This window comes from Ovis aries, chromosome X (assembly GCF_016772045.2).
Source record: "Ovis aries strain OAR_USU_Benz2616 breed Rambouillet chromosome X, ARS-UI_Ramb_v3.0, whole genome shotgun sequence".
NCBI classification, from domain to species: domain Eukaryota; kingdom Metazoa; phylum Chordata; class Mammalia; order Artiodactyla; family Bovidae; genus Ovis; species Ovis aries.
In genome coordinates, this window is record NC_056080.1 from 79,002,099 (window position 1) to 79,015,930 (window position 13,832).

Sequence of the window (13,832 nt, forward strand, 5' to 3'; positions counted from 1 at the left end):
ATATATTTATTCAAGGCAGAAATTCCACTTGTACAGAACATATAAGAGTATATCAGCTTATATAATGTTCAAATGCTTCTTCTCCCACTGGTAATTAGGCATTGTCTTGAGCCCCAGTGTCATGGTAATCTCTTCTAGCTCAGTCGGTAAAGAATCTGCCTACAGCGCAGGAGATCTGGGTTCAAATCCTGGGTCAAGAAGATCCTCTGGAGAAGAAAATGGAAACCCACTCCAGTATTCTTGCCTGGAGAATCCCATGGACAAAGGAGCCTGGCAGATTACAGTCTATGGGGTCGCAAGAGTCAGACATGACGTAGTGACTAAAAAAAACAAAAGTCATACTCCATACTCCAGATTTCCTCCTGAAATACCAACTAAATGTCCACTAGACGTTTGGTCCTGGTCCAGTAAAGGCACTCCAGGACACTTGTGACCAACAGTTTCTCTGATAAGTGGATGTTTGTGCCATGTCACCCCTGAGAGCACCCTATGAATCACACTATGAACCTACTCTGCTATAAAACAGAACACACATGTTCTGACTCCTGGTACACATCCTTGGACTTAATGCTCTTTCACAGAGTTTCTCAATGCAAGTCCAGGGAGTTTGGGACTTGACCCCATAGATTCTATGTCATTGATCAAAGTTCTAAAGCTTAATATCAACAAAGGCCTTTGTAAAGTTGGCTTGGGGTAAGGTGCTAAATGCCAACTGCCTATAGCTATGGTATGAGACAGACAGTAGGGCATAGCAGGTATGTGTGAGCAGAAGAGCAGTACCACTGTCTAGTTCATATCAAGAAATGTCCCACCCACCCCAGGACCTTTGCACTTGCTGTCCCCCCTTCATGAAATACCCCACCTCAGAAATGCTGTCTAGTAGAACTCTCTGTAATGGTGGAAGTGTTCTATATCTGCTTTGTAGCCACTAGTCATAGGTGACTCATGAGCACTGAAAATGTGGCTACTGTGCTTGAAAAACTGAATTTTAAATTTTATTTACTTTTAATTAATACAAATTCAGATAGCCACATATGGTTGTGGGCTACTATACTAGAAAGCAAAGTTCTAGAATTCCATGTTACCCTTCCTCTACTCCTTAAGTTTTTCTTTAACTGAAATGTCTCCATTTCAGTGAGGTCATCTATGACCATGTGATTTGAAATTGTAGCCCTTCCCATCTGCCCCCTGCCCTGTCTGCTTTCTAGCCCTCCAGTGTTGCAATCCATCAGTCTATCTATGTTACTTATCCATTTTCCCTATTGTTCATTAAATCCCACAAGAGCCTAAATGCCTTTTTCCTTTTGTTCAGTATCTAAAACATATTAGTCAAAGAATCCAATTCTGGATCTCCTGATTTTGCAATGTTGAAAGTTCTTTTTTTTTTTAACATCACTGAATGTTTATTAGATGCAAGGCACTTTGTCAATATATGTATTAATTCAGTCATCACAGTAGTTATTTTTCCCAGTCCTATTGAGATATAATCAACATACAACATTGTATAAATTTAAGGTATACAAGGGAAAGATTCAACATATGCATATATTACAAAAGGATTACCACAATAAATTAGTTAGCACATCCATCATCTCACAGAGTTATCTTGTTTGTATGTGTGTTGGAAACTTTCAGGATCTATTCTTTAGCAACTTTCAAGTATACAATACAGTCCTGTTAACTACAGTCACCATGCTGTGTATTAGACCCCCCAGAACTTAGTCCTCTTGTAATTGGAAGTTTTTACTCTTTGACCACAGGCTTCCCAGGTATCTCAGTGGCAAAGGATCCATCTGAGAATGCAGAAGATGCAAGAGACACGTGTTTGATCCCTGAGTCATGAAGAGTCCCTGTAGGAGGAAATGACAACCCACTCCAGCACCCTTGCCTGGAGAATTCCTTAGGCCGAGGAACCCGGCAGTCTATAGTCCATGGGGTCGCAAGGAGCTGGGCACGACCAAGCACATATGCCATGTCTATGCCATAATTGATATCATGTGTCTTTTTTGGATTTATTTCAGTTAGCATAATGTTCTTAAGTTTCATCCATGTTGTTGCAAATGGTAGGATTTCTTTCTTTTTATGGCTAAATAATGTTGTATTGTGTTCCCTTTTCTCCACATCCTTGCCAGCACTTGTTATTTCTTGTCTTTTTAATAATATACATTCTGATAGATATCAGGTGATCTCATTGATGTTTTGATTTGCATTTCCCTGATGATTAAAGTCATCGCAATAATTATGAGCATGCTAAGTCACTTCAGTCGTGTCTGACTCTCCACAACCCCATGGACTGTAGTCGACCAGGCCTCTCTGTCCATGGGATTCTCCAGGCAATAACAGCAGATTAGGTCGCCATACCCTCCCCCAGGGGATCTTCCCGACCCAGATGTAGAACCCAGGTCTCTTATGTTTCCTGCATTGGAAACATAAGGTCTCTTATGCTCCCCACCACTAGCACCACCTGGGAAAAGGGTTGTGCACTAATTCCAGTTTACAGATCAGGAAGCTGAGATTTAGAGAGCTTAGTAACCTGTCCAAGTGTATGTAACAAGCATGTGGCAGAGAAAGAACCTAAACAGATCTGGTTATAAAGTCCAAGATATAGTCCATTACTTAATGGCTTCACCATTGTTCGGGGCCCAGGAGGAGGGATGAAGTCTGTCTTTGAGGATATAAATTATCAAAGGCTTCAAGGAAAAGGAGGAAACAATTAGAACCAAACAAGCAAAGCAAACTGTTACCAGTTTCCTTGCTTCCTACTGAAACTATGGAATCCTGGGTTTGAAAGGCATAGCAATCATCTCATGTCATGTGCTCAGTTGCTCAGTGGTGTCTGACTCTTTGTGGCCCCGTGGACTGGAGCCTGCTGGGATCCGCTATCTATGGAAGTATCCAGGCAAGACTACTTGAGTGGGTTACCATCACCCACACAAGGGGATCTTCCTGACCCAGGGATGGAACCTGAGTCTCTTATATCTCTGGCATTGGCAAGCGGGTTCTTTAGCACTAACGGCACCTAGGCATTCATCTAGTCTAGTCCAACCCTTTATTTATTTATTTATTTTCTGAAGGAAATAAAGCTCAGAGTGGCAGTGACATTCATTTAATGCTAGCAAAAAATAAAGGCAAATTGGAAATAGCTGACCTTAACCAGAGAGATTCAATAACCCTCCACAGACCACCCCCCCCCCCGCCAGAAGTGAGTGGTAGAGCCAGTATCTGAATCAAGACAGGGTGACCGCAGAACCTGTTCTCTTAACCACTGTGCTATATGGGGTTCTGATTCCTAGCCCTGTTCCCCACCTACTGCCTCAGCCTGCCTCCCCACAATATACTGAAAAGTCAGCACATTCAGAGAGATTAGAGTGGTCACTGTCAGCTGGAGGTGGAGAGGTAGAGAGGGAGAGTGGCATGCTTGCCATTTCCAATAAGCCCAGATCCAAATGCAGACAAGTTGGGCAGATGACTGAGAATCGCTGATTAAAGTCGACTTTGAGCAGAAATAAAGCAACATTGGGAAACCACCTAACTTAAACCAACAAATGGGACTTATCACGAACTTGGTGGCTTAAAACAACAGAAATTCATCACCTTTTAGTTATGGAGACCATAATTCCATACTGTAAGTTTAAAACTTCCATCTTACAAAGACCCACTTGGATTATCCTGATAATCTCCTTATTATGAGATACTTAATTTAGTCACATGTGTTTAGTCGTGTCTGACCCTGCAACTCCATGGACTGTCGCCCACCAGGCTCCTCTCCCATGGAATTTCCCAGGCAAGAATACTAAAGTGGGTTGTCATTCCTTCTTCAGGGGATCTTCCTGACCCAGAGATCAAACCTACATCTCCTGTGTCTCTGGAATTTCAGGCAGATTCTTAAGCCACTGAGCTCCTGGAGAAGCCCAATTTAGTCATCTTACTATATAAAATAGTATTCACTACTTTTCCAAATAAAGTAATACTTACAAGTTCCAGAGATTCGAGTTTGATCTCTTTGGGTGGGCATTGTTCGGTCTACTCATTTTCAAGCCCTAGAACTAGAGAAACCTATATACAGGTCAGGAAGCAACAGTTAAAACTGGACATGGAAAAACAGACTGTTTCCAAATAGGAAAAGGAGTACATCAAGGCTGTATACTGTCACCCTGCTTATTTAACTTCTATGCAGAGTACATCATGAGAAACGCTGGGCTGGAAGAAGCACAAGCTGGAACCAAAATTGCCGGAAGAAATATCAATAACCTCAGATATGCAGATGACACCACCCTTATGGCAGAAAGTGAAGAGGAACTAAAAGGCCTCTTGATGAAAGTGAAAGAGGAGAGTGAAAAAGTTGGCTTAAAGCTCAACATTCAGAAAACGGAGATCATGGCATCTGGTCCCATCATTTCATGGCAGATAGATGGGGAAAAAGTGGCAACAGTGTCAGAGTTTATGTTTTGGGGCTCCAAAATCACTGCAGATGGTGATTGCAGCCATGAAATTAAAAGATGCTTACTCCTTGGAAGGAAAGTTATGACCAACCTAGATAGCATATTGAAAAGCAGAGTTATTACTTTGCCAACAAAGGTCTGTCTAGTCAAGGCTATGGTTTTTCCAGTAGTCATATATGGATGTGAGAGTTGGATGGTGAAGAAAGCTGAGCGCTGAAGAATTGATGCTTTTGCACTGTGGTGTTGGAGAAGACTCTTGAGAGTCCCTTGGACTGCAAGGAGATCCAACCAGTTCATCCTAAAGGAGATCAGTCCTGGGTGTTCATTGGAAGGACTGATGCTGAAGCTGAAACTCCAATACACTGGCCACCTCATGCGAAAAGTTGACTCATTGGAAAAGACCCTGATGCTGGGAGGGATTGGGGGCAGGAGGAAAAGGGGACGACAGAGGATGAGATGGCTGGATGACATCACTGACTAGATGAATGTGAATTTGAGCGAACTCCGGGAGTTGGTGATGGACAGGGAGGCCTGGCGTGCTGTGATTCATTGGGTCACAAGGAGTCAGACATGACTGTGTGACTGAACTGACTGACTGAACAGAGAACTAGAGAAAGATAGATTTAAAAATAAAAAACCCTCTATAATGACTCACTAAAAATATCACCACTATCAAGAAGAATTCCTCTCTTAAACTCTGTTCAATCTGGCTTTTTTCCTCACCATCCTCTGAAAATACCCTTATTTAGGCTACCAGATCCAGCAATGATGTCTCAGTTCTTTATGTTATTGCAGTAGCACTTGACACAGTCGAACAATTCCTCCTGGAAATTATACTCCTTCATTTCCTCCTGCTCTACTGGCTACTTCTTTTCAGTCTTCTCTCCTGTATCATCAGCTTCATACACCTCCTGAGCATCAGAGTGCCCGAGGCTCAATCCTTGAACCTCTCTCTGTCTGTATCTATTCTTATTCCCTGAATGATATAATCCAGTCCTCCAGCTTTAAAGCCTCTGATGCACTGATAATTCCCAAGCTTAAATCTCCAGTGTAGTCTCCCCTCTAAACATCCAACGTTAGAATAGAATAGCTACTTAAATGTCTAACAGGGATCTCAGTCCTATCACACCCCAAACTGAACTCTATTCTGCTCCCCTCCCCAAACCAGCAGTTCCCCCAAATTTTCCAAATCCCAGTAGAATATACTACCCATTCACTCAGTCTAAAAAACTCAGGGTCATCCTTGACCTCTCTTTTCTCATATCCTACAGCCAATCTACCAGCAAATGTTCCTGTTTCTACAGTTTAAAATATTCTGACTCTTATTCTGTCCACCTTGACCACCATTCATCTCATCTAAGCCACCGTTACTTCTTGCCTGGACTGTTACAATTGGTCTCCCTGCTTCTCTCTTCCTCTACTCCTTAAGTTTTTTAACTGAAATGTCTCCATTTCAGTGAGGTCATCTATGACCATGTGATTTAAAATTGTACCCCTTCCCATCTGCCCCCTGCCCTGTCTGCTTTCTGGCCCTCCAGTGTTGCAATCCATCAGTCTATCTATGTTATTTACCCATATTCCCTATTATTCAATAAATCCCACAAGAGCCTGAGTGCCTTTTCCCTTTTGTTCAGTATCTAGAACCTGTTAGTCAAAGAATCCAATTTTTCTACATTTGAGGACCTAGTTTTTCAAAAGGAGCTTAATCTGGATCTCTTGATTTTGCAATGTTGAAAGTTAAAAAAAAAAAAAAGCAAATCCTATATATGCTAAGTTTGCACAGGTCACGTAAAACCACTGGGGATATTGGATCTGATTTTTACTTAGAACGACATCATTCAAACTAAAGTTTATGTAAACTCCAATGTTAAGAAAGTTTCATTGGCTATTACAAGTGAAGGAAAGTGGGATACCAGGAAGGTAACTCTGGCATTTACCCAACTACAAAAGGATGCGAGTTTGAATGAGTGGGGTCGGTGGAAACAGGGAGGTGTCAGATGTTAAACATTATAAAAGAAAGCTCCTTAGGCCTTGGACATGTGTTAGGAGGAGTAGAAACATACTTCACATGGTGATGCAGGTTGTATTTTACCAAGATGACCAACACAGTATCTCCTAACCTCAATATCTTCTACAATACAATCTTGCTACTCTCCCATGAAGAGAACAGGGTTTCTTTCTCCATCTCCTTGAACTTGGGCTAGCCCTGGGGCCACTTTGGCCAACAGAATCCAGCAGACCCAACAATGCCAGTTCTGTAAGTTGCCCTTCATTGACCTGGTAACTTTCACTTCCTACTCTCTTCCTACTCTTCCCACTCAGAGACCAGCTTCTTGTGAGAAGTCCAGTCTATACAGAGGTGCTCTGGCAACTGAGCTCCCATCCAACAACCAGCATATCTCCAGCCGTTTGGAAGTCGTTTGGAAACTCTCATCCAGTCAAGCCTTCCCATGACCCCTGCACTTGCCCATGTCAGACCGTAACCACAGTGAGAATCCAAAGCAAGAACTACACAGCTGAGCCCAATCAACCCACCAAACTATGAGAGTTAGCAACAAATTGTTTTAAGTGACTCAGTTTAGAGATATTGGTTGCATACAGATTCAGGTTCAATCCCTGGGGCAAGAAGATCCCCTGGAGGAGGGCATGAAAACCCATTCCAGTATTCTTGCCTGGAAAATCCCAAGAACAGAGAAACCTGACAGGCTACAGTCAATAGGACTGCAAAGAGTTGGACACAAGTGATTTAGCATACATGCACATTACATATTAATAAATGGCCAAAACACATGGTTCAGAAAACTGAAAATTATACTCCTTTATGAATTAAAAAGGAAAAAAAATGTATAATTCTATTTGCATGTGTGTGAAGAAACGTGAAGTTTCCTGCAAGTGGTTAGAATTGGCTACATGAGGAAAGGAAACAAGGGGGATTTTTGTTCAAGCAAAACTTTTGTTTAACATGAAAACATACTACCTATTAAAAAAGTTGTTTTTAAAAATGGCTCTGGTTCTAGAAAAGTTAGGAGGTGGGGGGAGCTAATTTGAGAGTTTTGTTTACACAGCAGCTAAACTCACTAAACTAGAAACTCCCCCCACACCCCACCCAGTGAAAATCTGACCAGCAAGACCAAAGGATGGGGGAGCCCAAGAGAAAGGACAGGAGTGATTATGATGCTTGTGTCCAAATATCTGATTGTAAAGGATGGAACTAGGCTGGAGTGCTCAGAGGACAGAGAGGAGCAGAGACAGTCCACCCCTTGCTACACTGGGCCCTTGGAGCACACACAGGGTGTGACTTTCCAGTCCTTGTTTATGGAATTTAAAGCAATGATTCACTTTGCTTTTCCTCCTTTAATTTTTGTTGTCCATATAATTATCCAGAATGCCAAGGAAGGCACAGCTAGGCTTTCCCTTGTATTTTCCCCCTCCCTGTGTAACTACTTATCTCCCCATAAATGTATACCATGTGTATTATAGAGTCTCCTAACCCCACAACTACCAGGACTTTGATGAACCCTCCTTGGTGCCCATTCCTTCCCAACATCCCTTGTTTTAATTTTTCCATTTAAGATGTGTTGCATTTTTATCAGCTATTCTAAATAGAAAATCTAAATACAGTTTTGTTTCTCTATTCAAGCCTGCTAATGCTTTACTATATAATGAGCAAGATGCATTGAATGGTACCTTCCCAAGGACTGTGGCTGAAGTGGGAGATCAGAGGCAGAGCTTGCACTTGAAACACAGTACTGCCCACTCTGCCTCTGCTAAGAATGCCACACAAAAGTGTTTGCTTGATATTAATTCTATTTTTATGTTTGCTTATCGAATGAATACACAATTGAGATCAAAATCACAAAATAATGAAATGTTTAACCTTAAAAATGTTAAGCCTTACTCGTTTTATTTTAGTTTTCAAGAATCACATATAGGACTATCTGCCATCAGAGGGTTCATGACACACCTGTGTGATGCAGTGCTGTTATTTGTGTAGTATATCACACGCTATGCATCATGCAAATATTCCCCTCATGGATGACACATTTTTTCCTTACACTATTTGCATTGGTGACTCCAACCAGAGACTGGCTGAAAAGGATGGGTGCCCTTCCTTGTAAGTTTGTCTTCTATTCTTTACACTCATAATCTTGGAACAAAATCTGTCTGTTCATGACTTTTCATATGGCATTGACTGTTATCATGCTGGAAATTTCGTTTTTGGTTTTTTGTTGTTTTTTTTTTTAAAAGTCAGGTGTGCATGTTTACAAGGCCCCTAAGTATTTAGGACACTGGTTAAAAAAATTCTTTATGGTCAAGTGCCCAAGAAGACGCCAGGAGAAGGGAATAGGAGACATAAATTGACAAACAGACAGCAAGGAAGCCGAGCCAGTCTTGTCCCATCTCCCCTCTCTGCTTATGTAAATCTACTTGTCCTTGCAGATTCAAGTGGGCACCCTTGTCTTGTTCCTGATTTTAGGGGAAATGCTTTCAATTTTTCACCATTGAGGATAATGTTTGCTGTGGGTTTGTCATATATAGCTTTATTATGTTGAGGTATGTTCCTTCTATTCTTGCTTTCTGGAGAGTTTTTATCATAAATGGATGTTGAATTTTGTCAAAGACTTTCTCTGCATCTATTGAGATAAACATATGGCTTTTATTTTTCAATTTGTTAATGTGGTGTATTACATTGACTGATTTGCGGATATTGAAGAATCCTTGCATCCCTGGGATAAAGCCCACTTGGTCATGGTGTATGATCTTTTTAATGTGTTGTTGGATTCTGATTGCTAGAATTTTGTTAAGGATTTTTGCATCTATGTTCATCAGTGATATTGGCTTGTAGTTTTCTTTTTTTGTGGCATCTTTGTCAGGTTTTGGTATTAAGGTGATGGTGGCCTCATAGAACAAGTTTGGAAGTTTACCTTCCTCTGCAATTTCTGGAAGAGTTTGAGTAGGATAGATGTTAGCTCTTCTCTAAAGTTTTGGTAGAATTCAGCTGTGAAGCTGTCTGGACCTGGGCTTTTGTTTGCTGGAAGATTTCTGATTACAGTTTCAATGTCCATGCTTGTGATGGGTCTGTTAAGATTTCCTATTTCTTCCTGGTTCAGTTTTGGAAAGTTGTACTTTTCTAAGAATTTGTCCATTTCTTCCACGTTGTCCATTTTATTGGCATATAATTGCTGATAGTAGTCTCTTATGATACTTTGTATTTCTGTGTTGTCTGTTGTGATCTCTCCATGTTCATTTCTAATTTTATTGATTAGATTTTCTCCCTTTGTTTCTTGATGATCTGGCTAATGGTTTGCCAGTTTTATTTATCCTTTCAAAGAACTAGCTTTTGGCTTTGTTGATTTTTCCTATGGTCTCTTTTGTTTCTTTTGCATTTATTTCTGCCCTGATTTTTAAGATTTCTTTCCTTCTACTAACCCCGGGGTTCTCCATTTCTTCCTTTTCTAGTTGCTTTAGGTGTAGAGTTAGGCTATTTATTTGACTTTTTCTTGTTTCTTGAGGTATGGCTGTATTGCTATGAACCTTCCTCTTAGCACTGCTTTTACAGTGTCCCACAGATTTTGGGTTGTTGTGTTTTCATTTTCATTTGTTTCTATGCATATTTTGATTTCTTTTTTGATTTCCTCTCTGATTTGTTGGTTATTCAGCAGCGTGTTGTTCAGCCTCCATAGGTTGAAATTTTTAATAGTTTTTCTCTTTTAATTGAGATCTAATCTTACTGCATTGTGGTCAGAAAAGATGCTTAGAATGATTCCAATTTTTTTTTGAAATTACCAAGGCTAGATTTATGGCCCAGGATGTGATCTATCCTGGAGAAGGTTCCGTGTGCACTTGAGAAAAAGGTGAAATTCATTGTTTTGGGGTGAAATGTCCTATAGACATCAATTAGGTCTAACTGGTCTATTGTATCATTTAAAGTTTTTGTTTCTTTGTAAATTTTCTGTTTAGTTGATCTATCCATAGGTGTGGGTGGGGTATTAAAGTCTCCCACTATTATTGTGTTATTGTTAATTTCCCCTTTCATACTTATTAGCATTTGTCTTACATATTGCAGTGGTCCTATGTTGGGTGCATATATATTTATAATTGTTATATCTTCTTGGATTGATCCTTTGATCATTATGTAGTGTCCTTCTTTGTCTCTTTTTCACAGCCTTTGTTTTAAAGTCTATTTTAGCTGATATGAGTATTGCTACTCCTGCTTTCTTTTAGTCTCTATTTGCGTGGAATAACTTTTCCCATCCCTTCACTTTCAGTCTGTATGTGTCCCTTTTTTCGAGGTGGGTCTCTTGTAGACAACATATATAGGGGTCTTGTTTTTGTAGCCATTCAGCCAGTCTTTGTCTTTTGGTTGGGGCATTCAACCCATTTACATTTAAGGTAATTATTGATAAGTATGATCCCGTTGCCATTTGCTTTATTGTTTTGGGTTCGAGTTTATGCACCCTTTCTGTGCTCCCTGTCTAGAGAAGATCCTTTAGCATTTGTTGGAGAGCTGGTTTGGTAGCGCTGAATTCTCTCAGGTTTTGCTTGCCTGTAAAGTTTTTGATTTCTCCTTCATATTTGAATGAGATCCTTGCTGGGTACCGTAATCTGGGCTGTAAGTTATTTTCTTTCATCACTTTAAGTATGTCCTACCATTCCCTCCTGGCCTGAAGAGTTTCTGTTGAAAGATCAGCTGTTATCCTTATGGGAATCCCCTATGTGTTATTTGTTGTTTTTCCCTTGCTGCTTTTAATGTTTGTTCTTTGTGTTTGATCTTTGTTAATTTGATTAATATGTGTCTTGGGGTGTTTCTCTGTGGCTTTATCCTATTTGGGATTCTCTGGGTTTCTTGGACTTGGGTGATTATTTCCCTCCCCATTTTAGGGAAGTTCTCAACTATTATCTCCTCAAGTATTTTCTCATGGTCTTTCTTTTTGTCTTCTTCTGGGACTCCTATAATTTGAAAGTTGGAGCGTTTCATATTGTCCTAGAGGTCTCTGAGATTGTCCTCATTTCTTTTAATTCTTTTTTTTCTTTTTTCCTCTCTGATTCATATATTTCTACCATTCTATCTTCTATTTCACTAATCCTATCTTCTGCCTCCGTTATTCTACTATTTGTTCCTTCCAGAGTGTTTCTGATCTCATTTATTGCATTATTCATTATATATTGACTCTTTTTTATTTTTTCTATGTCCTTGTTAAACCTTTCTTGCATCTTCTCAATCCTTGTCTCCAGGCTATTTATCTGTGATTCCATTTTGATTTCAAGATTTTGGGTCATTTTCACTATCAATATTCGGAATTCTTTCTCAGGTAGATTCCCTATCTCTTCCTCTTTTGTTTGGTTTGGTGGGCATTTCTCCTGTTCCTTTACTTGCTGAGTATTCCTCTGTCTCTTCATCTTGGTTATATTGCTGCGTTTGGGGTGGCCTTTCTATATTCTGGGAATTTGTGGAGTTCTCTTTATTATGGAGCTTCCTCACTGTGGGTGGGGTTGTATCAGTGGCTTGTCAAGGTTTCTTGGTTAGGGAGGCTTGTGCTGGAGTTCTGGTGGGTAGAGCTGGATTTCTTCTCTCTGCAGTGCAATGGAGTGACCAGTAATGGGTTATGAGACATCAACGGTTTGGAGTAACTTTGAGCTGCCTGTATATTGAAGCTCAGGGGTGTGTTCCTGTGTCGCTGGAGAATTTGCCTGGTGTGTCTTGCTCTGGAACTTGTTGGCCCTTGGGTGGTGCTTGGTTTCAGTGTAGGTATGGAAGCGTTTGATGAGCTCCTATTGATTAATGTTCCCTGGATTCAGGAGTTCTCTGATGTTCTCAGGATTTGGACTTAAGCCTCCTGCTTCTGGTTTTCAGTTTTATTTTTACAGTAGCCTCAAGACTTCTCCATCTATACAGCACTGATGATAAAACATCTAGGTTAAAGATGAAAAGTTTCTTCACATTGAGGGACACCCAGAGAGGTTCACTGAGTTACATGGAGAAGAGAAGAGGGAGGGGGTAGTTAGAGGTGACTGGAATTAGATGAGGTGGGATCAAAAGAGGAGAGAGCAAGCTAGCCAGTAATCACTTCCTTATGTGCACTCCACAGTCTGGACTGCTCAGAGGTATTCACGGAGTTATACAGGGAAGAGGAGAGGGAGGAAGTAGACAGAGGTGGCCAGGAGGATAAAAGAGGGAAATGAACAGGAGAGAGACAGATCCAGCCAGTAACCAGTTCCTTAGGTGTTCTCCATCGTCTGGAACACACAGAGATTCCCAGAGTTGGGTAGGGAAGAGTAGGGGGAGGGAAGAGACAGAGGCCACCTGGTGGAGAAAAGGGAGAGTCCAAAGGAGGAGAGAGTGGTCAAGGTAGCAGTCTCGCTCTCAGGTAAAATTGGGTAGTGAAGTTTGGGTTTTTAATGTACAAAATTGACAACAAAAACCAAAAAGCAAAGATTAGAAATCTAGCTTAGAGGTTGGATTTTCAAAAATACAATAGTAAAGAAAAGAAGAAGAAGAAGGAAAAAAAAGCCACAAGAATTATAAAAAAAAAAAAAAAAACACCACCACACATAGCCTATATATAGTGTTTGCTTTAAAAAATAGGGTCCTTTTTTTTGAAAGCAATAATAGGTTATAGAAGTAAAAATTAAGGGAGAAATAGAGGACTTAACAATTTTAAAAAGTTAGAAAAAAAGAAGAAGAAGAAAAAACAACCACACAACATCAATTTAAAAAAAAAAAAGAAAAAAAATGATCTTAAAAATAGTAAAGATATACCTGGCCCTTTCTCTGGTGTTGTGGGCGGTGTGGGGTCACTTCCAAGGCTGTTCCCTCTGTTTAACTTCTTCTGTTTGCTGGTCTCTTCAGTGTCTGATTTCCATCCTGATAAGGGGCGGGGGGGTGGGGCGGTGGTAGACACTCTTTGTTTTTTTTGTTTTTTAGGCTCACTTGTTCAGTCTCGCTGTGGGGAGGGAGGGAGGGATGCTGCAAACAAATAACACTGTCGTGTGTACACAGTGTCTCAGCCCCGCTGGGCCTGCCCCTGCTCGAGGTGCACAAACCACTCAGGCTCTATGTTGCTCCGCTGGGAACCGTCTGAGGCCAGCCCTAGGCTGCATGCACCTCCCCGGTCTAAGCCGCTCAGGTTCGGCACTCAGGTAGCCCTCAGAGGCGCAGATTCGGTTGGGACTGCGTTTTGTGCCCTTCCCAGGTCCGAATAGCTCAGGTGTTTGGCTAGCACGGTCGCTGCGACTTAAGCCTTTCCTGTCTCTGTTGCTCAGTTTTCTGGGCGTACCACTGGCCCCCTTGTGAGGTAGATGGTGACTGTCCAGAATCCCCAGAAGTCTTAGCAAAGAAGCCTATTGCAGTTTGGTAGGTAAAGTCTCTCCGGGGCTGCGATTGCCCCC